This window comes from Sapajus apella, unplaced genomic scaffold (assembly GCF_009761245.1).
Source record: "Sapajus apella isolate SASKATOON/1434 unplaced genomic scaffold, GSC_monkey_1.0 scaffold101, whole genome shotgun sequence".
NCBI lineage: Eukaryota > Metazoa > Chordata > Mammalia > Primates > Cebidae > Sapajus > Sapajus apella.
The window spans coordinates 3667982-3694016 of NW_022437041.1; the positions used below are offsets into that span (position 1 = coordinate 3667982).

General features: G+C 36.8%; 1 protein-coding gene and 1 pseudogene across 8 annotated transcripts in view; one reads left to right on the forward strand and one right to left on the reverse strand.

The window, feature by feature from the left end:
• Nucleotides 1-26035, reverse strand: part of NAALADL2 (N-acetylated alpha-linked acidic dipeptidase like 2) — a 1348438-nt gene that overhangs the window by 878478 nt on the left and 443925 nt on the right. The window lies entirely within an intron of this gene.
• Nucleotides 15226-26035, forward strand: part of LOC116536528 — a 14725-nt pseudogene continuing 3915 nt past the window's right edge.

The window sequence follows — 26035 nt, forward strand, 5'->3', positions numbered from 1 at the left end:
AATTTTTTGTATTTTTAGTAGAGACGGGGTTTCACCGTGTTGACCAGGATGGTCTCGATCTCTTGACCTCGTGATCCACCCGCCTCGGCCTCCCAAAGTGCTGGGATTACAGGCTTGAGCCACCGCGCCCGGCCTATGTGATTCTTTTTTATCTCCATTTGAATTATATGATACTTGAAGGCAGAAAATGTTTATTTTTTCAAATATCTCCTAATACCTAACTTGCTTAGTAAAAAACATTAACCAATGACTTCTACCATTGTGTATTTCTTGCTTGTGAATCTTGAAGGAGACTGAAATAATAAAAACAGCTGACAATTATGGCATTCATACTATGTGCCAAGTTCTGTTACAGTTTTACACATTCTATCTCATTTAATCCTCAGAACAATCCTTTTAGAGTTCATTTTATACATGAAGAAACTGCAAAGTAGGAAGACATCAGATTATCTAAAGTGCCATAGCTAGAAATTGACAGAGCCAGTATTTGAAACCAAGTAGGTAACCCCACAGTCTGTGTACCCACCACACAATCAATACTGTGAATGCTTCAACAATATTAAAAATCTTGAAATAGGAATAATGACTTAAAGGAGGGACTTATTAATACAGATTGTTTAGCACCATTTCCTCACTAGTATCTACCTCAAAGGACTGTTTTTACAGTTAAATATATGATTATGAGTTTCCACAAGTGTCTGGTGTATATAGAGTGCTCTATAATTTTTTTTTGAGATGGAATTTTGCTCCTGTTGCCCAGGCTGGAGTGCAATGGCACAGTCCCAACTCACTGCAACCTCCACCTCCCAGGTTAAAGTGATTCTCCTCGCTCAGGAGGTTACAGGCGCAAGTGCTGGGATTACAGGTGACTGCCACCACACCGACTAATTTTAATATTTTCAGTAGGGATGGGCTATCACCAGGCTGGTCTTGAACTCCTGACCTCAGGTGATCCACCTGCCTCAGACTCCCAAATTGCTGGGATTACAGGCATGAGCCACTGTGGCTGGCCTATACATTTTAACTAATACTTACATTGTTACATGCATATTTTAGCTAATGTGAATTCAGTTAATTAGTTATGAAATAGCTACAAAGTTAAGCAGACTTTCTTCTTTTTTTTTTTTTTTTTTTAAGAGTAGGATAGACTAAGGACATGCTGTAACTCTTAGGAAATCTGTTTACTATAGGCTTTTCTGCACAAATTTTCCTATATCATTAAGGTTGCTATAGCCATTCCTCTTCGAGATTCCTTTTTTCTTGAAAGTCAGAGGCTTTGCTTTACATTGTTATTTTTAAATGAGTTGATACTGGCATAGACTTAATAATTGGTTGTAAAACTATAGACAAACATCAATTTTTAAGAAGTCAAATTTTTATTAAATTGACTTCAGATCCTATTATTATGAAAACAAAAGGTTGTATTTCTAGTGAATACTAAGATCTTATTAAAGATTCCTTCTCCATCACTTTTTCTTCTTTAGATATACCTGCATAAATGACTTAAAATTCAACCCACTTTGAAAATAAATTTCCAAGGCTTAGTGAAAAAAGCCTAATTTCTGTAGCCACTGGCCTGTTTCTAGAGCCATTGTTGATTGATGGCTTATAAAGCCTTTTTATACAGCACTGACATTTTAAAGATACTGGCCAGTCTGAACTTTCCATCTGGCGTGCTTGACTTCCTTTGTTCCACTTTCCCGTAGTGACTTACTCTGTCCTTGTGCTCTAAAACCACTTTGATTTAATTTAGGCCTGGGGGTGTGAAGACACGGTGAAATTTATTTAAACAAGAGACGAGAGTAATGCCTCCAATAGTGCATGGTAATAGGAAAGCAAATCCCTGTCTTCCTGGCATTTATTTGTGTAATAACTTCACCACCAAGTGCAACCAGAGAGATAGTCCAGAACTTTCCATGCAATTACATAAAACTAGCAAGAGCTACTCAGCACTTGGAAAATTAAATGGCAGGTAAATGAAATTATTTTATTTCAGGCAAAAAAACAAACAAAAACACCCAACTTCTCTCTTTTGAAAAGAGATACTTGATATAAATAAAATGTTACTTAATGCTGGAAAGCAACTGATATTTTCTAAAACATTTCCTTACACATTATATTGTTAAATCTTCATTCATATAACAATGACAGGAAATAACTTTCTGAGTCTTGCACCTAGTCAACTATTAAAGACCTGACTCTTTAGGCAGAGAGCTTTAATGCCTCTGTCTTAATCTTCATTCTGTTTGTTCACTTAGAAATAAGCCAAAGAGAAATGCCAGATATAGGTGAAGGGAAGGAAGGCAGCAAATCACAATGCCACGTGTGTACCTATGCAACAATCTTGCATGTTCTTCACATGTACCCCAAAACCTAATGCAATTAAAAAAAGAAATAAGAAATAAGCCAAGCTACCATCTATACAATTGATCCACAATGCAATCCTAATTATGTTACTAATGAACACCATCAAGGTTTTGCTTTTGAAGATTGGTAGTACAACAACTTTGTGATGTCATCACAGAAAAGGAAGACACTAGGGACTCAGTAAAATGTTATTTCGTAGTAAGAAATAGTCACAGGTAAGTTCAGCTTTTATGAAAGTTGTTTTTCTCCAATTTTTTTGTAACATTCCTCTATAGTATATACAGCCATGAGAAATTTGATAGCAGTTTTGAAATATTAGTACAAATGAGCTATCCCATTTTGGAATTTATATGTGGAAATGTTCAATACCTAGGCTAGATACCACCCATCTCTCAAAACACTTCTTAGCATCTTCCACCACCTAGTACATTTATGGTCAAGGAATCAAATGAGCACTGGAAAAGAGTCATCAGATCTCAGTTCAAGCAGCAGCTTCATCTTGGGTACTTTGCTGCTTTTTTTTTTTTTTTTAGACCTAAGATTACTCATTCATAAAACAAAAGGGCTCATCTTCAGAATATTTAAGATATGTTCTAGTGCTAGTATTCTGTGATGCAATGATTTTGGTCTAAGTACTAGAAAGGTAATTCTGCTGAGAAAGAGTTTGATTAATTATCAGATCAAATATAAATGAGTTTGCAATTTCAATTTGGATTAAATGACAGAAATTGTCTAGGTAAGGGCTGACTTACTAGGCACAAACAGTTATGAGTTATCTGTGAAATTTTTTACTATCAATAACAATCTTATTTTTAAAAAGGATTTCAGGTAATTTAATATAAAACTTACCTATGATAAATAAAATTATATAAAAAGATTCTTGATCATATAAGAAAAATTTTGTTACTAGAATTTGAGGTTAGGCGATTGATGCAGCTCTGTTTTTGTATTGTTATCTATTACTATATAACAAATTAAAACTTCACAACTTAAAAGATCAAACATGTTATTTCACATTTTCTATAGGTCAGAAATTGGTGTTCAGTATAGCTGGGAGCCTCCAGATCAAGGTTTCTCATGAAGTTGCAGTTAGGGAATTGTTGGAAGCTGTGCTCTTATATGAAGCACGGCTGAGTCTGATTCTTCTTCTAAGCCCATTCACATGCCTGCTGGCAAGATTCAGTTGTTTGCAGGCTATTGGAAATAGGATCTCGGTTCCTCACTAGTGATTAACCAGAGGTTTTCTTCAATTCCTTGCCATGTAGGCCTATCCAGAGAGTACTTTACAACATGCCATTGACTACTCCTGGAACGAGTGAGAGAGATCACCCATGATGAAAGTCATGGTTGTTTCAAAATTTAATCTCAGAAGTGACATTCCATTAATCATTCTGTATTCTATTAGTCAGAGGCAAGTAGCAATCCAATCCTCACTCAAAGGAGGGGTATTCCAAAAGGGTAGGAGTACCAAGAAGCAGGGATCTTAGAGGTTGCCTGCCACAGTTCTGCACTGTCAAAGCAAAAAGAGATAAAGATGCTGATGTTTCTTATTACATAAAAATATTCCTTCTTTCACGAAACCCTCCTTGTTTTATAATAATTCTAAAAGAGTGTTTTATATGCATTTGCATGTAAAGATCATTGAGCAATATAATGTACAATGTCCTTAACACTTTGTTTTGTACAATATGCAGAAGTGCACTTCATCGTCATAGTGAAGTATTAAACTGTGAATGAGGGTAATGCTGATTTCTAGGTATTTAATATGATAAAGAATGCAGAAGAAAATGAACAATTAATGTATCAGTGTTTTTCAAAACTTTAGCATGCTTAAGATTACCTATGTGTTTACAAAGATTAATATCCAGGTACACCTCCAGTTGTACTAAATCAAATCTTGAGTGATGGACATAGATTTTTTACAATATAATAAAACCTCAAATAATTCTGATGTGTCAGATCCGGACACCACATTTCCTTATATGGTCTCCCTCCAAAGTCAGTGCCCCTCCTACATCAGACACCACAATAAAGACTTATCATGTCTCTGTCTCAGGCATGTTAATCACCTTCTTCTACTCTCCCACAAAACAGTGTCAGTAAAACAGAAGATTAGAATGCAACAGACAGATAAAATGTTCTGCTTTATTAAATGGCAGAAAGAAAAGAATGAATCAGGAATTGCAGAATTATACATTTGAGTTTCATGCTTTTATTTTTAAAGTTTTACTTACTCTAATGCTTAACAGTTTTCTGTGTCTTATTAAAAAGACTTATCCACAAATACAGTTTAATACATGCTGCCATTTCACCAGACTGATGCCAATTAACTTTAGGAATATGCAACTGAAAATACATGAATTGTAAAACGTATTATCAATTTTATCAAAATTCTTATTTAACTTTTTAAGGGGCACCGATATCCAGAAAAGAACATCCTTCAACAAATTCTATTCCAAGTTAAGCAATATGTTATTGATTGGTTGTGCTGCAGCCCAGAACAATCAGCATTTAAATACTAAGTTAAATGATATAGCATATGCAATGTATAATCATTGAATAAGTTTTAATTTTGTCAGCTATATATTAATAAATCACAATATGAAAAAAATTAGCTTTATGGAAAAACTAGAATTAAAGACAATATAGTAAATTTGAAATACTGATAATTATGATTTATATTTATCAAATATATAAAAATTTTACCAGCAGACTAATTCTAAACTCTGTCATTTTAAAATAAGAAAACTGCTGTAGAATTACTAATTATATGACAGCTTTAAAAATAACCATACATCAATCCCATAAGAAAGGTCAAAAAAGTTTTAGTGCTATGTTTATGACTTACACTGAATTTAGATTATTTAAAACTGAAGTTACCTGTATTGCACATAATGCAGAAAAAATGCTTAATAATTTAAAAGCAATTTACCAAATTCACATGAAAACATATGGAGCATCAAAATTGCTGACGTAACTGTTTGACAAGCTGAGTGAGTTATTGTCTCAAGCTATAAAGAGTATGGGAACAACAAAATAAAAGTAATGGTAGTTTCAGCTGTTAACATAAACAGAAGTAAGATGATCTTTCATTTGTAAAAGGAAATGAAACTTATGTTTTCTAGTATCTAACAGGGAAAGTCATGCAAAATTTTATCCCACTTAAGTATTTACAATATATTAGTTTTACTATTATATGTTAGATTATTAGTCTGTTCTTGATGTATTGGGCATTAGTAGACTTTCTGTGCAATTAGCAAAACAATTTAGAATTGTTAGTAATGTGTAGGAACTTTTGAATAGATAGGAAATATGTGAATTTTGTTTACTTGCTTAATAGACAATGCTGAATCCTAGACTGCCAAACTTTCAAGGTACACTTTCCATCTGATAAATGACAGTGATTTAACTGATTCATTGGCAGATATAGAGAATTTATAAACATGAAATTCATCAGAATAAACTCAGATTCTTAATAAGTTGGTATCATATCACACAATATAGCATTCTAACATGGCAATATTATCATAATTATTCGATTCAAATCTTTACTGAGATCAGATTTTGGATCTTGGCAACACTAAAATAAGTAAGACATAGATTGACCCCTTTTTAATCCCAAATAAGCGGGATTATTTATGTTGCGTTACTCTAGGAGACTGGTTTAAATTAGGGATTTTTGATAAATCCTTTGCAGGGCAAGAAAGGATTTCAGGACACACACCAAAACATATTTATAAAAAAGTATATTTATAGGTGATGATGATAAAAATGACTGTAAAAAAATTTTAATTTTGTTAATCAGTCACTACTTAATCTCATTACCTGAAAATTTCCCCGGCAAATTTATTCAGCAATATCCAGGGAACACTGCATCCTTCCAGCTATTAGTGATTTTGGAATAATACTCATGATTTTTGTTTTTACCAGTGAATTGTATGCTTGTCAAAATCAATTGTACTTATTCTCAAAACATTCATATGCCAGTTAAATTTAATATTGTAATTATGTAACTCAATTTTTACAACTACTACTGAAAAATAGGTACAAAGAAAAGGAGTTGTATCTTTTAAGTCAAAACCTTTAGAATGCCTCAGTAAAGACTCGTGAGTAAAAGGTGGGATTGACAGATACCATTGGTTCACCAACTTTTCATACATTTTCAGGCCCTTCTCCAACCTAAGCCTTCATTATAATGGTGGAGTGAGCTAAACACTAGCAAATTAACAAATTTCTAAAATGTTAAGTGAGGTAATGTGCATACAAGTGTTTTGAAAACTTTAAAACACTACAGATTATTGGGTCATATTATAAAATTCTTAAAGAAGTTTAACAAAATCATCATTTATCTTTGTGCCTATAAAATCAATTAAGTAGTATTTCTTGGCGAATAGCTAATGCATTCAATACTAGAATTTAGAGATGAAGGTCTTAGCTCAACTCTTTAGTTTTAACATAAGTCTGGTCTAAATTCTTGCAGAGATGGCATATAAAGCATTTGCTTTTACATTCTATTAATACAACATTCACCTTATGAATATAGTGGCTATTTGGAGGAAAATCTTGAGAAATTAGAAATATTTATATTAAGAATACAGCTGTCAACATATAATTTTTGTAAGTTTTGCCCCAGGAGTGTGATAGATGTAAGACCATTTTTTTATTCATTTGACATGGTTCCTCATCCTGATCTGCTCAATTTCTCTCCAATCTTGTTTCTGGGAGAATACGTACTAAGCTCTTTCAAACATTTCCTACTCATGCATTTCTCGGAAGCTCTCTCTGTATCTCAGATTATGCCTTTGGATAAATTACCGTCATTGCTGCCCTCCTTGGGTACACTCTTTATACATCAGCATACCAGAATAAAAATAATAACCTTGGAGTTGACCACAGTATTTCCAAGTCCAATTTGTTCCTATTCAATAACAAGTTTCAATAGATAAATAACTTTTGAGTTCACAACATCTTGAAATATCAGACGTCTCTGTAGTATCCCCCTTAACATAGATATTTAACCTCTATTAAGATAACCCAGATTGTATTTACTTTTTGAATTCTCATATTTTTTCATGTACTTTTTTATATTAGTTTAGAGTCTGAGTTCGAATGATTAGTTGCAATTTATTATAGTTAAACCCCCCTTTTCTTTTAAGCAATAATTACATTAATAGTCACTACTGAGTGGAGAATTTACAATGAACCAGAATCTGTTCTATAACAGCTACTTTACATATATTATTTCTAATCTGTTTTACATCACAAGGTTAAGAGTTATCACCTGTTTTAGAGATTTATAAATAGAGGGTTAATTAGTTTAAGTATATGGTCAGAAAGACAGACATAAGGTTATTAGATCTGTCTGTTTTGCTATATAATATCAAAAGGTATGGTAAAGAGGGTCCAAAGGGGTTTAGATATTTCTCTTAGAGCTATGCTACGCAAAGAATGGTCCACAAACTTGCAGCATCAGCAACGCCTGGGCAGCTTACCTCACCCTCCATCAGACCACCCCAATCAGAATCTGCAATTAAACTAGATTCCCAAGTAAGTCATGTATATATTATAGTTTGAGAGGCACTGTTTTAGAGACAAATTGCATAATTCTCTTCTCAGGTATCAACACCTTTTCCATAATAGAGGATCATTTGAGAGAACATTTACAGTGTCTCATTCTTCTGCAGGGAAACTAATCCTGGAGCCCATATATAAATCACAACATAAAACCCATGCAAATATGGGCAAAAATGTATTTTTGTCTTAGAATTGCCTGTATTCAAACCAGTGCTCCTAATCATTGGCCCATTCCAGTAAGTATAGTTACAAATCTTAGTACACCAAATCATCCACTCATCATCCATAACCACCAGCATTCTTTCTTTCTGACCTGACTGGAACTGGCGTGTGGCAGCAAAGGCTTGGATTTTGCAGCTGGCTAGGTAAAGGGCTGACCATTTAGGGTTTACTGAAAAAACTCAGCTTCTCTTTACCAGATCTTGAACTTACTACCAGGAAGATACCACCAAGGGGAGGATATTAAACCATTAGTGAGACAATGGCACCTATGACCCAATCACCCCTCACCAGGCCCCACCTACAACATTGTGAATTACATTTCAACATGAGATTTGGGTGGGGCTGCACACTCAACTCTATCATATATTCACATAATTATCTTTTATCCTTTCTCTTCCAATATGTTACTCATTTCCCTTTCGTGTCTTACTTTGCTAATAAAACTTATTAAAATATTTTTATTAATAGTTATAATAAGCATCCTAGTTTAGTTCTTGCACTTCTTATATAATGTCTTTTTAATTTTTAATTTTTTTTTTTTTTTTTTTTTGAGACGGAGTTTCACTCATGTTACCCAGGCTGGAGTGCAATGGCGCAATCTCGGCTCACCGCAACCTCCGCCTCCTGGGTTCAGGCAATTCTCCTGCCTCAGCCTCCTGAGTAGCTGGGATTACAGGCACGCGCCACCATGCCCAGCTAATTTTTTGTATTTTTAGTAGAGACGGGGTTTCATCATGTTGACCAGGATAGTCTCGATCTCTTGACTTCGTTATCCACCCGCCTCGGCCTCCCAAAGTGCTGGGATTACAGGCTTGAGCCACCGCGCCCGGCTATGTCTTTTTAATTTTAATGTTGGCTGAGGTTCTAGTGTGTATCATTTTTCTAAACTTTTTTCACTTCATGATACTTCAGGAATATGTTTCCTTGACAATAGTCTTCTTTTCAAAACTCCTTAACTGTAAAATATCACATCCAAACAGAAAAATGCACAAAATAAACATGTTTAGCTGAATGATTTACGGCAAGTGAACACCCACACAACCAGTACTCAAGTCAAGAAGTATGTTGTCAGCACCCCAGAAGCCCACCCTTTGTGCCGTCTTAATCACTGCTTTCTCCTCCACAAAGATACTTTCCTTGCTTTTCTTTTAGAATTTTACCACCCAAGGTTTTTTTCCAAATAATTCTGTTTAATATTATCTAATTATTGAATGTCACATAAAATTATAGAATCTATGGCTCTATGAATAGTAACTATCTTCTTTCATACAAATTATATATTTTTTTCGTTTTATTTTTTAAATTATTGTAGGTACACGGTAGATGTATAAATTTATGTAATACATGAGATGTTTTGAAAGAAGCATGCAACTGAACATAAGCACATCATGAAGAATGGGATGTCCATCTCCTCAAGCATCCATCCTGTGAGTTACAAACAATCCAATTACATTCTTTACATTATTTAAAAATATACCATTAAGTTATTATTGACTATAGTCACCCTACTGTGCTATCAAATAGGTTTTATTCATTCTATCTTTTATTTGTTTATTCATTATTTATCTATTGTTATCCCATTATCTATCTACTCTCCTCCCAATCTAACCCCACTGTACTCATCCCAATCTCTGGCAACCACCCTTCTACTCTCTATACCATAAGTATAATTGCTTTGATTTTTAGGTCACACACAGAGTGAGAATATGTGATATTTGTCTTTCTGTACCTGGCTTATTTCGCTTAACATTTTGTTGCAAATGACACGATCTCATTCTTTTTTTATGGCTGAATAGGACTCCACATTTTCTTTATCCATTCATCTGTTGATGGACACTTAAGTTGCTCCCAAATCCTAGCTGTTGTATATAATGCCGCAACAAATACAGGAGTGCATATATATATTTCATATACTGATTTCCTTTATTTTGGGTATATACCCAGCAATGAGGTTGCTGGATCATACAGTAACTGTATTTTTAGTTTTCTGAGGAAGCTCAAAACTGTTCCCCATAGTGGTTGTATTAATTTACATTCTCACTAACAAAGTACAAGCGTTCCCATTTTTCCACAATCTTGCCAGATTTATTATTGCCTGTTTTATGGATATAATCAATTTTAACTGAGATGAAATTATATCTCTAGTTTTGATTTTCATTTATTTAATGATTAATGATGTTAGCACTTTTTCTTATACCTGTTTACCATTTGTATGTTGTCTTTTGAAAAAATATCTATTCAAATATTTTCCCACTTTTTGATCTTAGATTTTTTCCTATAGAGTCCTTTGTGCTCTTTATATAATCTGGCTATTAATCCCTTGTCAGAGGGGTAGCTTGTAAATATATTCTCCCATTTTATAGGTTGTCTCTTCACTTAGTTGATGGTGTCATTTTCTGCATAGAAGCTTTTTAACCTGATGTGATTCTATTTGTCCATGTTTGCTTTGGTTGCCTATGCTTGTGGGGTGTTGCTCAAGAAGTCTTTGCCCAGAGCAATATCCTGGAGAGTTCTCCAAATGTTTTCTTGTGGTAGTTTTCACAGTTTGAAGTCTTAAAGTCTTTAATCCATTTTGATTTTATTTTTTTATTTCGTAAGAGATAGTTTCATTTGTTTGCATATGGACATCCCATTTTCTCAGCACCATTTATGGAAGAGACTGTCTTTACCCCAGTGTATGCTTTTGGAAACTTATTAAATACGAGTTCACTGTGGTTGTGTGGATTTCTTTCTGTATTCTCTATTCTGTTCCATTGATCTCTGTGTCTATTTTTATGCCAGTTCCATGCTGTTTTGGTTACTATAGTTCTGTAGCATAATATAAAGTCAGGTAATGTGATTCCTCCAGTTTTGTTATTTTTGATTAAGAGAAATTTGGCTATTTTGAGTCTGTCGTAGTTCCATATAAACCATACAAATTTTAGGATTGTTTTGTCTATTTCTGTGAAGAATGTCATTCATATTTTGATAGGGATCACCCAGAATCTATAAAGTGTTTTGGTAGTATGGACATTTTAAAAATATTGATTCTTTCAATCCATGAATATAGAATACTTTTCCATTTTGTGCTGTCCTCCACTATATCCTTCATCAGTGTTTTATAATTTTAATTATAGAGATCCTCTACTTCTTTGGTTAATTCCTAGGTATTTACCTTTATGTGTGGCTATTGTAAATGGTATTGCTTTTTTATTTATTTCTATTTAACATTGTTCATCATTGTGAACGAAGCCAAAATGTATATTGATTTTGTATCCTTCAACTTAAAATTTTTTTATTAGTTCTAATAATTTTCTTGTGAAGTCATTAGGTTTTTTTCAAATATAAGATCATATCATCAGCAAACAAGGATAATTTGACTTCTTCTTTTCCAATTTGGATGTGCTTTATATCTTTCCCTCGACTGATTGTTCTAGCTAGGACTTCCAGTGCTATGTTGAACAACAATGGTGAAAGTTGATATTCTTTGCTTGTTCCAGTTCTTACTGGAAAGGCTTTCAGTTTTTGTTGTTGTTGTTGTTGTTTTTCCATTCAGCATGATACTAGCTGTGGGTCTGACATATATGGCTTTTATTATGTTAAGGTATGTTTCTTCTATACTCAGTTTTTTGAAATTTTTTATCATGAAAGGATATTGAATTTATCAAATGCTTTTTCAGCATCAATTGAAATAATCATATGGTTTTTGTTCTTCATTCTGTTGATATATCACAATGATTAATTTACATATGTTGAACCATCCTTGCATCCCAGAGATAAATCCCACTTGATCATGATGAATGATCTTTCTAATGTATTGCTGAATTCAGTTTGCTAGTGTTTGGTTGACGATTTTTGATTCAATATTTATCAGAGTTATTGGCCTGTAATTTTTGTTTGTTTGCTTTCATTCTTTTGTTTTGATATGTTCATCTGGTCTCGCTATCAGGGAATAGTAGCCTCATACAATGAATTTGGAAGTATTTCATTCTCCTCTATTTTTGAGAGTGTACTGATTACGATTGCTGTTAGTTATTTTTTAATACTTAGCAAAATTAAAATTCAGCAGTGAAGCCATCAGGTTTACATCATTCTTTACTGGGAGAATTTTTATTATAGCTTCTAAATCATTACTTGCTATGAGTATGTTCAGGTTTTGGATTCTTTCCTGGTTCAATCTTCGTAGGTTGTATGTATCTAGTAATTTGTCAGTTTCTCCTAGTTTTTCCAATTTATTGGCATAGTTGCTCATAGCAGCCTCTAATGATCCTTTAAATTCCACAGTATCAATTGTAATATCTCCTTTTTCATTTCTAATTTCATTTTTTTAGATTTCCTCTTTTTTCTTAATCTGGCTAAAGTTTTGTCAATTTTTTTAACATTTCAATAAACCAACTCTATTTCATTGAACTTTTGTATTGTTAATTTCATTTTAATTTTATTTCTACTCTGATCTTTATTATTTATTTTCTTCTACTAATTTGGGGTTTGGTTTGCTCTTCCTTTTCTAATTATTTAAGGTGCATCAATGCAGTGTTTATTTAAAGTTTTTCCTCTTTTTCGAAGTAGGCATTTAAAGCTATAAACTTATCTCTGTGTACTGCTTTTGCTGTATACCATAGTTTCATTTTTTGTATTTTCATTATCATTTGTTTCAAGATATTTATCAATTTCTTTATTGGTTTCTTATTTCTTCATTGACCCACTTCTTCAGGAGCATATTGTTTAATTTCCCTGTATTTGTATAGTTTCTGAAACTCCAACTAATTTCCAGTTTTATTCTATTTTTTTCAGAGAAGATGCTTGATATTATTTCAATTTTTGGAATATTTTAAGACTTGTTTGTGATCTCAAATATGGTCTAATTTTAGAATAATCCATGTGCTGAGAAAAAGAGTGTGTATTCTGCAGTTCTTGAATAAAATGTTCTGTAAATATCTATTAGATACACATGGTTTACAGTGTAGATTACATCTGATGTTGCTTTGTTGATTTTCTTGCTTTTTTTTTTTTCTTTTTTTTTGAGATGTCCTTCTTCGAAAGGCTTTCTAGATATTTTAAATAACTTGGTGTTGTGAACTAAGCAGTTTCTGCTTTGGGGGCACTTCAAGCCCAGGAATGCTGTGATTCATGCAGAGTTATAGAGGTATCTTGCTGTGGCTAAGCCAGTAACGCAGATGCAAGACGAAGTTCTCCCCACTCTTCCCTCTCTTCTCCTGAAGCAGAAGGAAGACATCTCTTTTGGAGCTGTGAGCTGTGCTGTCTGGGGCTAGGGGAGTGTTAATGCCAGCACTCTCTTGGCTGCCACAGCTGCTCTATCAGTCTGCCATGTATTTCCCCAGTCCACTGGGTCAACACTGAGACTCACCTAACAGTTGCAGTCCTTATGGCAGAGACTGCCTTTCAAGTTTACTTAGAGACCAAGAGCACTTTGGTCATAGGTGGTAAGGATTGCCAGCACTCAAGTTCAGACCCCTGTGATCAGTGATTTCCCTCTGGCTAAGGCTGGTTTGAATGTTCCCTCTGTGAGCAATGTCAGCTGAGTTTGATACGGGTTTGCTTTCTCCTCCAACAGAACAGCACTGAGTTCACTGCCTCACAAATGTTATGTTCTCCCTCCTCCAGCACCCAGAGAGTCTCTCTGCACCACACTGCTGCTGGGGGGTGACGGAGGGCTGTCATCAGTGATTCTGGACTGTTTTTTTCTGTATCTTCAGTTCCTCTTTCAGGAATATAGAGTTAAAACCAGGTACGGTGAGTGCTCACCTAATTTGGGGTTCCTATAAAGGTGTTTTCCTGTGTAGATAGTTGTAAACTTGGTACTCTCATTGGGAAGGAAGGATGAACAGTGGAGCTTTCTGTTTTGCCACCTTAGAGTGTATTCTAATGTGCCAAAAATATTTTACTATTCTCAAATTTATTAAGAACGATTACCAACATTAGCCAATTTTTCCCAACTAGCGAAATGTTGCATTATTTATCTGTTACTTAATAAAATTTATTCTTAATGAAGTTTTCCTTGTATTCATGGGTAAAACTGTACTAGGCAATATAGAATTTATTTACAATATTTCTATTTTCTATTTACTAGTATTTTTCTTGAGCAGTTAAGTATCTTTATTTAGAAGAGACAGTTTCCTATCATAATAAAAAATAATTTTCTTATTCATATATTATTGTTTCCAAGAGACAGTATCAATTAAGTAATGGCCAGAATATACCTTTGGAATACCTGAATTCCACAAGTGGTTGATTTTCACAAAATAAAGACATCAATATTTATATGAATCTCTTATATTTAGTAATTGTTGTTCATAGAATCAATATAAGGCAGGAGTCTGACCACATAAAACCTGTGGAATGATATATAAACAAACACTGTCTGATATTATGCACATGTTAACGATTTGGTGGAATATGAGGTTCTCACAACTTGTGTTTGGCCTTTTCTTAGCTGTTCCTTCTCAGGCAAATTAGTTTTAGCCACAGTGGGCAATTTGTCTTTTCCTCAACCGCTTCACCTTTCATGTCTCTCTGTGTTTACTCATTCTACATCTTCATTATCAATTATTATTTCTGTATTTCCTATGTGGAAAAATACATTTTTTTGCCTATAAAAATCAACCTCAATAGCTAATTATTTAGCTTCTCCAATCAAAATATTTCTTTTATATAGCCCTTTTATGCTACCATTATCTACATGTCTTTGATATTAGATTTTAAACTCATCCAGGATAAGAATAGTATCTTATTTATTTTGCTATCTCCCAGTGAACTGTTCTCTGTATATAACAGAAGCTCATTAACTCCTACTGTGAGACTGTTTTAGAGGGACTTCCCAGGCCTTCAGTTTTCCCACCACAGGGCTAGTCCTTGTTGTTTCGCTTCTCACCCACAGGCCAAGTACAGCTCTTTGTTTCCTGTGCACAAGCCAGGTAGGGCTGCCTCTGATTTCCGCTCCTGGCTCTTGGAGGAAGCGCTCTGTGACTCAGGGTTATAAAGCAAGCAGCCAAGCTGGTATTGGAGTCAAAGATCAATCAATCCACAGGAAGTTTGAAAGAACTCCTCTCATTGGACGACAACATGAATGGGGAGGGAATAACTCAAGAGTTAAGACTCCAGCCGCTCCTGCCTGAACGCATTCCTCTCTGGATCCCTTCCCAGGAAAGTGTGGGAGCTGTCTTTTAACTCTGCCTAATAACAAGGTTAATTACAATGGTAAACTCACTGTGCCTCTGGCCGCCCTTCCCCCATTCTTCAGAGTTGGGAAGGCCAAGAACCCATGAGCCAGCAGCAATAATACGTTCCGTGGTGGTCCAGTGGTTAGGACACCTGGTTTTCACCCAGATGGCCTGGGTTTGACTCCCAGTGTGGGAACCGAGCAATCTGCTTGAAGTTTTACTCCTCCGGTAACACTATCACTCAATGAATGAGTAAATTGAAGTTACAATATATTTATTTGAAGTATATTTATTTAGAAGTATAAAGAACAGGGTAAATTTGAAATGGAGACGTCATTTCAAATTTTGTAATTCAACTAAATAATGTCAAATACAGAAGGAAAATTCTTTTTCTGTATTACTATATATAATTTATTTCATTAAGAGATTATGAGAGATTACTAGAGACATCATCAGAATGGTTATAAACAATGTTCTAGAATGATGGTTCTGCTAATATCTCAAGGACATTCATGATCTCTAGCTCCCCTGCAATATGGAACCATGGCCTGAACTTATATAGAGACTCTTACAGTGAACATCTCTACTCACTTCGTTTAAGAAACATTAAAAGGCCGGGCGCGGTGGCTCAAGCCTGTAATCCCAGCACTTTGGGAGACCGAGGCGGGTGGATCACGAGGTCAAGAGATCGAGACCATCCTGGTCAACATGGTGAAACCCCATCTCTACTAAAACTGCAAAAAATTAGCTGGGCATGGTGGTGCGTGCCTGTAATCCCAGCTACTCAGGAGGCTGAGGCAGGAGAATTGCCTGAACCCGGGAGGCGGAGGTTGCCGTGAGCCGAGATCGCGCCATTGCACTCCAGCCTGGGTAACAAGAGCGAAACTCCGTCCCAAAAAAAGAAAAAGAAACATTAAAGGGGAAATATTCACACTCACATCTGAGCTGCCAGTACTCAGGGAAACTTACATTTTTATTTACCATAAACGGAAAAGAAACTTATTTCACAATTGCTTTAGCGTTAAGAAGAATGTCCGTTTACCCATTTGACAGAGAGTTCTCATATAATCACACAAATGTTGATCTTAGCTAAATACAGATATCAAGGAAGAAGAGAACCATAAGATCAGAAAAACAATTAAAATAATCAATTGAATTCTTAGGAGGTCTTTTCTTCTTTCATGGAAAGGCAAGGCAATTTAGTCATATCTTGTCAATTATTAATACTATGTTTTCTTAGTGCATGGATTATAAGATAAAACACTCTGTCCTCTGGCTCTCAATGTTGAATCTGATTTTAGGTTTGCCCTTTTCATTTGCTGGAAATGGAGAAGTGAGGCTGGAGAATGAGAGATACAAGGGCACACACAGGGCAGACAGTGCCATAGGGAAATAATAGCAGTGACGTCCAGCAGCAGAGGAAGCAGGGAGCTAAAGGCAGGTGGTAGAAGCACATGGCTAGAAGAAGCTAAGTATAAATCCCACATCCTTTTGTTTGTCTTTTTTAAAGCCCCAAAGAAACAGCAAAGAAAAGCAGTTAAAAGAGATTATAAAATAGCAAAAACTATAAACAATTTTACTGCTTAACTGACTAACAGTAGTTTAAAGTACGGTTGGATCACCTAATGAAAATTCAAAGTAAAGAAATGTGGGATGTAAAAAAGTTCCTTTTTAAAGTTTCCTTTCTTGTTAAAAAACAAGTATGCTAATAACATTGTTAAGCTCTATTCTATGCAGCTGTTAAACATGCCATGCTTACAGGCACCCGGTACCTTCTATGTCCTTGTACTGTAACCAAAATATCTGTGCTGGACATACTCAAAGGCATGGCCCAGCTCTCCATTGCTTTTACCTGTTTAGAAAAGTTTTAAGTTGTTAGCCAATTGGGTTTTAGTTTAGACTATAAGGTCTGGTTCCAGACAGTGGAGATCAGACACAGTAGTAATAATGACCCCAAATGTGTAAGGAATAAATTTATGTGTTTTCCTTTGTTCATTGTAATCCTGCAGCAAGATGGCTAGTGAGAGTACCCTCACTGCAGTCCAGGAAGTAAAAATTGCATTGCTAGAAGATCCTTTGTCTCAGTGTTAATTTTCCCTGCAACACTAAGCATCAATTTGCAACAAGAAACATCATAAGGAATGTAAACTTTTTAATAGAAATATCTTGAAATTTTCTAATAGTAATTTGGTTTTGTGTATGTTAGAAAACGCAGGGCCTTAGGAAAAGGGAAAATATATATTGGAATTTAACATTAGTTATCCACTACAAATAAGGCACAAGTCACTGTAGAAATTATAAAACTTGTTTAAATAGTTACGCAAGGTGCTACAGAATATATCAACTGCCTTCTCCAAAACTTGTGTCTAATATAGGAAACAATTACAAAGTTTTTGAGATTTGAATCTGAACAAAGAGAATCAAATGGTTTTATTGTCAAGCAACATTTTTAAACTGACAACATTGTAATAACTTGTGGTTTGCAGTTAACCAAGCAAATAATTTGACTCAATTTATATGTTTATGCTGATATAGTAAACACAATTCAAACAGCACCATAATAATAGAGTATTTTGAAATCTGTTACCCACAAAACAAACCATATAATTACATATTTATGCTGGTTACTGCTAGACAATAGAACACAAGCACAGAATACAAATGATCAGAGAGCAAAGTTGATAAGCTTGATAAAATAAATGCCCCAAATGATAGGAGTCACTACTTCAGATTCCTCAGATACAAGGCTCTCTCTTAGGATCACATTCTAACAAAAGCAAGGCCATCATTTTTTATGTGGAAATTAGAAATATTGGATGGAATAAAAACTACTGAGAGCAATTTTAGAAGCAGCAGATGGAAAGTATTTGATCAACTGTGAGTGAAGTGAGTCTATTATTTCCATTGAAGACTACTACATTCACGAATGACTACTGATATGACAAACCATCATTGTATTTCAACTATAAGAACAATTCAGGACATAGACATAGGCAAAGACTTCGTGACTGAAACAACAAAAGCAATGGCAATAAAATCCAAAATAGACAAATGGGATCTAATTAAACTTAAGAGCTTCTGCACAGCAAAAGAAACAATCATTAGAGTGAACCGGCAACCAACTGAATGGGAAAAATTTTTTCCAATCTACTCATCTGGCAAAGTGCTAATATCCAGAATCTATGAAGAACTAAAGCAGATTTACAAGAGAAAAACAAACAAACAAACCCATTCAAAAGTGGACGAATGATATGAACAGACACTTTTCAAAAGAAGACACTTATGAGGCCAACAAACATGAAAAAATACTCATCATCACTGCTCATTAGAGAAATGCAAATCAAAACCACACTGAGATACCACCTCATGCCAGTTGGAATGACGATCATTAAAAAATCTGGAGACAACAGATGCTGGAGAGGATGTGGAGAAATAGGAACACTTTTATGCTGTTAGTGGGAGGATAAATTAGTTCAAACATTGTGGAAGACAATGTGGCAATTCCTCAAGGATCTAAAAATAGAAATTCCATTTTATCCAGCAATTCCATAACTGAGTATATAGCCGAAGGACTATACATCATTCTATTATAAAGACACATGCACACGTATGTTCATTGCAGCACTGTTTACAATAGCAAAGACCTGGAACCAACCCAAATGCCCATCAATGATAGACTGAATAAAGAAAATGTGGCACATACACACCATGGAATACTATGCAGCCATAAAATACGATGAGTTCATGTCCTTTACAGAGACATGGGTGAAGCTGGAAACCATCATTTGCAGCAAACGGACACAAAACCAAACACCACATGTTCTCATTCATTGGCGGGTGTTGAACAATGAGAATACATGGGCACAGAGAAGGGAACATCACACACTGAGGTCTGTTGGGGGGTGGGGGGCTAGGGGAGGGACAGCAGGGGATGGGGAGGTTGGGGAAGGATAACAGCTGAGAGAAATGCCTGATATAGGTGACGGGGAGATTGAGACAGCAAACCACCATGGCACATGTGTAGCTATGCAACAATTCTGCAAGATCTGCACATGTACCCCAGAACTTAAAGCACAACAATAAAAAAAAGAATACTAATAACCAATACTTGCAAAACATACCCACTAGCAAACATTATTAACCATTCATTTACTGATCTTGCTACACCATCTAACATTTCTACATGATGAAATTTTGGCTCACTTCTCAGTGCCTAATTCTTTAGATCATCACAGGGCTATTTTTAGCCCTATGATCATCAGCTGATATAATTTCATTCCTGGATTAGGATCCAAGATGGCCATTTAGGAACAGCTCAGGACTGAAGCTCCCAGTGAAAGCACAGAGGGTGAGGGGGTGCCGCATTTTTATTGCCCACAGACTAGGAAATTCCCAGGTGGAGGAGCCCTACGGGTCGTGAGCACAGCTGTTTCGGCCAACACGACAGTGTCGGTCGGCGTGGCTATGTCAGCAAGTGGGGCTGTGTCGGCCAGCGCAGCTGCTTTGCCCTGCGCGGCTGCTTTGTCAGCACCCTGGTGCAGCGGTTCTCCGTACAAGATACACTGGTCCCGGTGTCCCTTTGGCTGGTGATTGGAGCCACGGGAAGTCGCCCATTAATCTGTTTAAAAAGCGGACTGAACAGGGAACCAGGACAGTAGATTCCAGGGTAAAAAAAGTGCCACAAATCTCAGTGCCGCTGTTTAAGCCAGCACAGTGAGTTGCTGCAAGGGAAAACACACAGATCCCAGCACCTCTTCAACAGGCGACTGGAATACCAACTTAAAAAAAAAAAAAAAAAAAAAAAAGGCTCTGAGGCACGGAGCCAGGCAAATAGGCTTGGCTGGTCCCACCCCCACAAAAGAACAGCAATCAGAAACTCTCTGGATTGAGAGTTTCACAGCAAGTGCAGCTGAACCCGACATGGTTCAGCTCTGTGGGTGAGGGGCGTCCGCCATTACTGAGGCACTCCAATGCTACGGAGGTAGTAAGCCAATGCTGAGGCAGCCTGCTGTTGCCAAGGCAACCTGCCATTCCTGAGGCAGCCCGCCATTGCCAAGGCCATCTGCCATTACAGAGAGAGTCCGCCAATACAGAGGTGGGCCACCATTGCCGAGGCAGTTCGAACTACACCAATATAAACAGGACTGCAGGGAAGTTCACTCAGCAGCTGGGCGGAGCCCACAGCAGCTCAGCAAAGCCTCTACAGGCAGACAGTGACTAGGCTGCCTCCTTGCTGGGCAGGGCAGCTCTGAAGGAAACAAAAAGAAGGGAGCAGCACAAAGGAAACTCATAAATAAAGCCCTAAATCCCTAGGACAGAGCACCTGGGAACAAAAAGCGGTTTATGAGTTCTGCTGCAGCAGACGTACCTGCCCAGCAGCTCTGAATGAACAACAGAGCTCACAGCTCAGCATTTGAGCTGTGAAGAACAGACTGTCTCCTCAAGCAGCTCCCTGACCCCTGCATATCCAAAGAGCCACCTCATAAAGGAGAGATCAGACTGACACTTGGCAGGTATCCTTCTGGGACAAAGACAGCAGAAGAAAAAAACTGGTAGAAACCCTTACTGTTCTGCAGCTGCTGCGGGTGATTCCCAGGCAAGCAGGGCCTGGAGTGGACCTCAGCAGACCTACAGCAGAGTGGCCAGACTGTTAGAAGGAAAACTAAGAAACAGAAATAACCTCATCATCAACAAACAGAAGGTCCACTCAGAGACCCAATCTGAAAGCCAGCAACTACAAAGACGACAGGTGGATAAATCCATAAAGATGGGAAGAAACCAGCACAAAAAGGATGAAAACACCCGAAACCAGAACACCTCTCCTCCTACAAGGGATCACAACTCCTTACCAGCAAGGGAGCAAGGTTGGATGGAGGATGAGTGTAATGAAATGACAGAATCAGACTTCAGAAGGTGGGTAGTAAGAAACTTCTGTGAACTAAAAGAACATGTTCTAACCGAATGGAAAGAAACTAAGAACCTTGAAAAAAGATTTGACGAAATGCTAACGAGAATGGACAAAATATGAAGGAATATAAGTGAATTGATGGATCTGAAAAACACAACACGAGAACTTCGCGAAGCATGCACAAGTTTCAACAGCCGAATTGACCAAGCAGAAGAAAAAATATCAGAGGTCGAAGATCAACTCAATGAAATAAAATGGGAAGGCAAGCATAGAGAAAAAAGGGTAAAAAGGAATGAACAAAGTCTCAAAGAAATGTGGGACTATGTGAAAAGACTTAATCTATATTTGAAAGGTGTGCCTGAATGTGACCAAGAGAATGAATTCAAGCTGGAAAACACTCTTCAGGATATTATCGAGGAAAACTTCCCCAACCTAGAAAGGCAGGCAAACGTTCAAGTCCAGGAAATACAGAGAACACCACGAAGATATTCCTCAAGAACAGCAACCCTAAGGCACATAATCATCAGATTCACCAGGGTTAAAATGAAGGAGAAAATCCTAAGGGCAGCCAGAGAGAAAGGTCGGGTTACCCACAAAGGGAAGCTCATCAGACTCACAGCAGATCTCTCAGCAGAAACCCTATAAGCGAGAAGAGAGTGGGGGCCAATATTCAACATCCTTAAAGAAAAGAACTTCCAACCCAGAATCTCCTATCCAGCCAAACTAAACTTCATAAGTGAAGGAAAAATAAAATCCTTTGTGAACATGGAAGTACTCAGAGATTTCATCACCACCTGGCCTGCTTTACAAGAACTCCTGAAAGAGGCTCTACACATATAAAGGAACAACCAGTACCAGCCACTCCAAAAACATGCCAAATGGTAAACAGCATCAATGCAATGAAGAATCTGCATCAACTAATGGGCAAAGTAGCCAGCTAGCACCAAAATGGCAGTATCAAATTCACACATAACAATATTAACCCTAAATGTAAATGGACTAAATGCCCCAATCAAAAGACACAGACTGGCAAATTGGATAAAAAGACAAAACCCATCGGTGTGCTGTATCCAGGAAACCCATCTCACATGCAAGGATACACAAAGGCTCAAAATAAAGGGATGGAGAAAGATTTACCAAGCAAATGGAGAGCAAAAAAAAGCAGGAGTTGCAATTCTCATTTCTGATAAATTAGACTTTAAAGCAACATAGATCATAAGAGACAAAGAGGGACATTACATAATGGTAAAGGATCAATGCAACAAGAAGAGCTAACGATCCTAAATATATACGCACCCAATACAGGAGCACCCAGATACATAAGGCAAGTTCTTAAGGACTTACAAAGAGACTTAGACTCCCACACAATAATAGTGGGAGACTTTAACACCCCATTGTCAACATTAGACAGATCCACCAGACAGAAAATTAACAAGGATATCCAGGACTTGAACTCAGACCTGGACCAAGCAAACCTAATAGACATTTACAGAACTCTCCACCCCAAATCCACAGAATATACATTCTTCTCAGTACCACATCACACCTACTCTAAAATTGACCACATAATTGGGAGTAAATCACTCCTCAGCAAATGCAAAAGAACGGAAATCGTAACAAACAGTCTCTCAGACCACAGTGCAATCAAGTTAGAACTCAGAATTCAAAAACTAACCCAGAACCACACAGCTTCATGGAAACTGAACAACCTGCTCTTGAATGTTGACTGGAGAAACAATGAAATGAAGACAGAAACAAAGATGTTCTTCGAAACCAACGAGAATGAAGACACAACATACCAGAATCTCTGGGACACATTTAAAGCAGTCTCTAGAGGAAAATATATAGCAATAACTGCCCACATGAGAAGCAAGGAGAGATCAAAAATTGACACACTATTGTCAAAACTGAAAGAGCTAGAGGAGCAAGATCAAAAAAACTCACAGTCTAGCAGAAGACAAGAAATAGCTAAGATCAGAGCAGAACTGAAGGAGATAGAGACACAAAAAACCCTTCAAAAAATCAATATATCCAGGAGCTGGTTTTTTGGAAAGATCAACAAAATAGACAGACCACTAGCCAGATTAATAAAAAAGAGAGAATAACCAAATTGATGCAATAAAAAACAATAAAGTGGATATCACCACAGATTCCACAGAAATTCAAACCATCATCAGAGATTATTACAAACAACTCTATGCACACAAACTAATAAACCTGGAAGAAATGGATAAATTCCTGGACATTTGCCTCCTGCCAAGCCTAAACCAGGAAGAAGCCAAAACCCTGAAGAGACCCGTAACAAGGTCTGAAGTTGAGGCAGCAATTAAGAGCTTACCACACAAAAAAAGCCCAGGTCCAGATGGGTTCACAGCTGAATTCTACCAGACATACAAAGAGGAGCTGGTACCATTTCTTCTGAAACTATTCCAAACAATACAAAAAGAGGGAATTCTTCCCAAATCATTTTATGACACTAACATCATCCTGATTCCAAAACCCGGCAGAGACTCAACAAGAAAAGAAAACTTCAGGCCAATATCCATGATGAACATAGATGCAAAAATCTTCCATAAAATACTGACAAGCCGATTGCAACAGCACATCAAAAAGCTTATCCATCATGATCAAGTAGGCTTCATCCCGGTGATGCAAGGCTGGTTCAACATACGCAAGTCTATAAACGTAATACACCACATAAACAGAACCAAAGACAAAAACCACATGATTATCTCAATTGGTGCAGAGAAGGCCTTTGACAAAATTCAACAGCCCTTTACGCTAAAAACCCTCAATAAGCTAGGTATCGATGGAACGTATCTCAAAATAATAAAAGCTATTTATGACAAACTAAAAGCCAATATCACACTGAATGGGCAAAAACTGGAAGCATTCCCCTTGAAATGTGGCACCAGACAAGGATGCCCTCTCTCACCACTGCTATTCAATATAGTATTAGAAGTTCTAGCCAGAGCAATCAGGCAAGAAATAGAAATAAAGGGCATTCAAATAGGAAAGGAGGAAGTCAAACTGTCTCTATTTGCAGACGACATGATTGTATATCTAGAAGACCCCATCGTCTCAGCCGCAAACCTCCTGAAACTGATAAGCAAGTTCAGCAAAGTCTCAGGACACAAAATCAATGTGCAAACATCACATGCATTCCTATACACCAATAACAGACTTAAAGAGAGCCAAATCAAGAACTAACTTCCATTCACCATTGCCACAAAGAGAATAAAATACCTAGGAATACAACTAACAAGGAACGTAAAGGGCCTCTTCAAGGAGAACTACAAGCCACTGCTCAACGAAATAAGAGAGGACACAAACAGAGGGAGAAACAGTCCATGTTCATGGTTAGGAAAAATCAATATCGTGAAAATGGCCATACTGCCCAAAGTAATTTACAGATTCAATGCTATCCCCATCAAGCTACCAACGACCCTCTTCGCAGAACTGGAAAAAACCACCTTAAACTTCATATGGAACCAAAAGAGAGCCCGCATAGCCAAGTCAATTCTAAGCAAAAAGAACAAAGCAGGGGGCATCACACTACCGGACTTCAAACTATACTACAAGGCTACAGTAATCAAAACAGCATGGTACTGGTACCAAAACAGAGATATAGACCAATGGAACAGAACAGAGGTCTCGGAGGCAACACGACATATCTACAACCATCTGATCTTTGACAAACCAGACAAAAACAAGAAATGGGGAAAGGATTCCCTGTTCAATCAATGGTGTTGGGAAAGCTGGCTAGCCATGTGCAGAAAGCAGAAACAGGACCTCTTCCTGACACCTTACACTAAAATTAACTCCAGATGTATTAAAGACTTAAACATAAGACCTAACACCATAAAAACCCTAGAAGAAAATCTAGGCAAAACCATTCAGGACATAGGTGTAGGCAAGGACTTCATGACCAAAACACCAAAAGCATTGACAACAAAAGCCAAAATAGACAAATGGGACCTAATCAAACTCCACAGCTTCTGCATGGCAAAAGAAACAATCATTAGAGTGAATCAGCAACCAACAGAATGGGAAAAAATTTTTGCAGTTTAACCATCTGACAGAGGGCTGATATCCAGAATTTACAAAGAACTAAAACAGATTTACAAGAAAAAAACTAACAAGCCCATTCAAAAGTGGGCAAAGGATATGAACAGATACTTTGCAAAAGAAGACATACATGAGGCCAACAAGCATATGAAAAAATGCTCATCATCACTGGTCATCAGAGAAATGCAAATCAAAACAACATTGAGATACCATCTCACGCCAGTTAGAATGGCGATCCTTAAAAAATCTGGAGACAAAAGATGCTGGAGAGGATGTGGAGAAATAGGAACACTTTTGCACTGTTGGTGGGAGTGTAAATTAGTGCAACCATTGTGGAAGACAGTGTGGCGATTCCTCAAGGACCTAGAAATAGAAATTCCATTTGACCCAGCAATCCCATTACTGGGTATATATCCAAAGGATTACAAATCGTTCTACTATAAGGACACGTGCACACGAATGTTCATTGCAGCACTGTTTACAATAGCAAAGACCTGGAACCAACCCAAATGCCCATCGACGACAGACTGGATAGGGAAAATGTGGCACATATACACCATGGAATATTATGCAGCCATCAAAAACAATGAGTTTGGGTCCTTTGTAGGGACATGGATGAACCTGGAAACCATCATTCTCAGCAAACTGACAGAAGAGCAGAAGATCAAACACCGCATGTTCTCACTCATAGGCGGGTGTTGAACAATGAGAACACATGGACACAGGGAGGGGAGCA